The 4,098-nt window shown below is 39.0% G+C and overlaps 1 non-coding gene across 1 annotated transcript; it reads left to right on the forward strand.

Annotated features, from left to right (window-relative positions):
• Positions 1-243: 243 nt before the first annotated feature.
• Positions 244-325, forward strand: TRNAL-UAG (transfer RNA leucine (anticodon UAG)). Its single transcript has one exon. It is a non-coding gene; the product is annotated as a tRNA-Leu (tRNA).
• Positions 326-4,098: the final 3,773 nt, after the last annotated feature.

Raw genomic sequence — 4,098 nt, forward strand, 5'->3', positions numbered from 1 at the left:
ACCTGTAGGTTTAAATCCCACTGCTGCCAGTAGTAGAAGTTCCTTAAAAGCTCGTTATCTTATTCTTATAATTATGCTAACATACAAAATTAGCTTATGCCAGTATTATGAGGTCTTGAAATGTTTTTGTACTTATTCTTATGATTTTGCTAACATGCAAATTAACGTGATTTAATCGTTTGTATTTGTATAATTTTGCGGTTTTCAGTTAAGATAAGGAATCGTAAAAATCACGATTTTGAAGGTAGCATGGCCGAGTGGTCTAAGGCGCTGGATTTAGGCTCCAGTCTCTTTGGAGGCGTGGGTTCAAATCCCACTGCTGCCAGTGTATTTTGACTTTGAAACTTTTTAGCTTATATTTATGATTTTGCTAATAGAAAAATTAGCATGTGCTTTATTATTTTGTATTTGTATGAGTGCATGCTTTGCTGTTTTGCAAAAGACAGTAGATAGAATCATTGCTTTTTCCTTTTTGCTTAGAGACCTATCCATTTTCCACCTTGAAGAAGTTAAAATGTAGGTAAATTCACTAAACTTACTCTAAGGAAGCTTTTTTCATATAGTATATTAAGGTAGCATGGCCGAGCGGTCTAAGGCAGAGGTCCCCAACTCCAGTCCTCAAGGCCCACCAACAGGTCATGTTTTCAGGATTTCCTTTGCATTGCACAGGTGATGCAATTATTACCTGGGCAAGACTAAGGAAATCCTGAAAACATGACCTGTTGGTGGGCCTTGAGGACTGGAGTTGGGGACCTCTGGTCTAAGGCGCTGGATTAAGGCTCCAGTCTCTTCAGAGGCGTGGGTTCAAATCCCACTGCTGCCAGTAGGTCTTTAGAACCTTTTGATCTAATTCAAATGATTTTGTATTTGCATGAGTGTGTGGGTTTCTGTTTAGGAAAAGACAGTTGATAGAATCATTGTTTTTTCCTATTGTTTAGAGACTTAACCTTTTTAAAACAGACCTGTAGGTTTAAATCCCACTGCTGCCAGTAGTAAGAGTTCCTTAAAACCTTTTTATCTTATTCTTATACATACGCTAACATACAAAATTAGCATATGCTTTAATCCCACTGCTGCCAGTATTATGCGGTCTTGAAATGTTTTTGTACTTATTCTTATGATTTTGCTAACATGCAAATTAACATGTGATTTAATCTTTTGTATTTGTATAATTTTGTGGTTTTCAGTTAAGATAAGGAATCTTAAAAATCATGCTGCTAAAGGTAGCATGGCCGAGCGATCTATGGCGAAGGATTAAGGCTCCAGTCTCTTCAGATGCGTGGGTTCAAATCCCACTGCTGCCAGTAGGTCTTCAGAACCTTTTGATCTAATTCCTATGATTTTGTATTTGCATGAGTGTGTGGATTTCTGTTTAGGAAAAGACAGTTGATAGAATCATTGGTTTTTCCTATTGTTTAGAGACTTAACCATTTTACAACAGACCTGTAGGTTCAAATCCCACTGCTGCCAGTAGTAAGAGTTCCTTAAAACCTTTTTATCTTATTCTTATAACTATGCTAACATACAAAATTAGCAAATGCTTTAATCCCACTGCTGCCAGTATTATGAGGTCTTGAAATGTTTTTGTACTTATTCTTATGTTTTTCCTAACATGCAAATTAGCATGTGATCTAATCTTCTTTTGTATTTGTATGATTTTTCGGTTTTCAGTTAAGATAAAGACCGTTGATAGAATCATTGGTTTTTCCTAATGTTTAGAGACATGCCCTTTTACCAACATGCACTAATTTTAAATGTTGTCAAATATACTTCACTTACTCTAAGGAAGCCTACTTAATCATGCTGAGTATGACTCAGCAGTATGAGTTCTTGAAAATCTTTTGATCTTATTCTTATAATTATGATAACAGACAAAATTTGCATGTGCTTTCATCCCACTGCTGCCAGTATGATATGTGCTTGAAAATTGTTTTGAACTTACTCTTATGATTTTACTAACATACAAACTTACATGTGTTTTAATCTTCTTTTGTATTTGCTTAAGTGTTTTCTTTCTGGTTAAGATAAAAACAGTTGATAGAATTATTGTTTTTTTCCTAATATTTAGAGACATGTCTGTCATGATATGTACTTTTGCCCTGTCCTGTATTTGAATAATATGCCATTTGATGTATGTAACTGTTCTCTGGTTTCTATTAGCTGTAATTTATGTATTTTCTTGTGCTGGGAGTTCACCTGTAACAATATGTCTCCTTCCCCCAATACTTGCAGCCCTAAGCTATAATGTAATTAAGGTTTGTCAACACCACTAGTGAAGAATAGCCATTCTTTCTCACAGCAGGTGGCTAGTCATATGTACATACCAGATAGACTAAGAGGAGCCGACCAGTCTAGAATCTTCAGGTGGACCCAACCATTGAATAGAAGGTGTGACCCCTACCACCCTTCATGGGCGGAGCTCAGACAATCCATTCTTATTTTTGAGATCAGATGTGAGTTGATCCTTAAAGGGGAAGGAGTGGGGATTCTTAGCTGAGGCAAGACCCCACGTCCATCTGTGACTGCGGAAGCGAACGGGATGAGACTTGAGCTGAGGACATATCTCGTCGTTCGTGAGATTGTTTTGGGATCCCTTGGACTCATGTGGACTATTGCTTTGTTTGCTGGCACAAGGATTATCGGGAGGTGCCCCCGAATCTGTTCTGTTGGACTCGTGGAAGGACTATTGTTTCATTTATCGGGTGCGGGATTACTGGAAAGCACCTCCAGATCTGTTTATTTACTTGGGCTTATTGTGGACTTCTGGTGGACTTGAAGGACATTATGGATATTTGATGTTGTATGCTCCCTGCTTTAATAAATCTCATTGGATCATCCCTCGGCCTGTTGTCCCTTCCTGCTCTGCTGTACACCCCGTCACAAACTGGTTGGCAGCAGTGGGATCAGAGCAGAAGGAATGGAGGACAAAGGCCCATCAACATTGGGAACCAGCACCGCAGAGTACAAGAACTGGCCTGCGATGAACCTACAAACAAAGGCCCATGAAGTAGGAGTCTGCTTTAAAGGACTCTCCAAGGAGCAGCTAATTGAGGCTTTGGAAGGAGTTCGCCTGCAAGATGACATTGAGGAAAGATCCTCACAGCAAATGGAGGAAAGACTGTAGCCGGAGGTAAATGCCCAAAAAAGTCAGTGGGTTATGTGGTACGAGGAGGAGTTGGCATTTCTGGGAGAAGAGGCCACCATAGACTATAAGAGGGAGGCCATTCACAGAGCTCAGGAGATGGCATTGCTGGAGCAGATCGCTTTGGAAGCAGCTAGAAGCTCCAGACAGACTGTAACCTCAGCACCCACCATGAGGCAACTCCCCAGAGTGTCCCACAAAGTTTTAAGCCCTTTAATGAGGCTGCAGGCGACATTGAGGGCTTCTTCCAGGACTTTGAGCATCAGTGTTGATTAATGGAAGTCCCGGAAAGGGAGCGAGTTTGACATCTTGTAGGGCTCTTAGAGGGTTTTGCTGCTGAAGCCTATAGAGCTATGGACCCTCGGGGGAACTGTGAGTATGCGGCGATTAAACAGACTATTCTAGAACATTATGCTATGTTAAACCTTGTTATCTTATTCTTATAATTATGCTAACATACAAAATTAGCATATGCTTTCATCCCACTGCTGCCAGTATTATGCGGTCTTGAAATATTTTTGTACTTATTCTTATGATTTTGCTAACATGCAAATTAACATGTGATTTAATCTTTTGTACTTGTATAATTTTGCGGTTTTCAGTTAAGACAAGGAATCGTAAAATTCATGCTGTTTAAGGTAGCATGGCCGAGTGGTCAAAGGCGCAGGATTTAGGCTTCAGTCTCTTTGGAGGCGTGGGTTCAAATGCCAGTGTAATTTGACTTTGAAACTTTTTAGCTTATATTTATGATTTTGCTAATAGAAAAATTAGCATGTGCTTTATTATTTTTTATTTGTATGAGTGCATGCTTTGCTGTTTTGCAAAAGACAGTTGATAGAATAATTCCTTTTTCCTTTTTGCTTAGAGACCTATCCATTTTCCACCTTGAAGAAGTTAAAATGTAGGAAAATTCACTAAACTTACTCTAAGGAAGCTTTTTTCATGTAGTATATTAA

The sequence above is a fragment of the Ranitomeya imitator genome, chromosome 4 (genome assembly GCF_032444005.1).
Source record: "Ranitomeya imitator isolate aRanImi1 chromosome 4, aRanImi1.pri, whole genome shotgun sequence".
NCBI classification, from domain to species: Eukaryota; Metazoa; Chordata; class Amphibia; order Anura; family Dendrobatidae; genus Ranitomeya; species Ranitomeya imitator.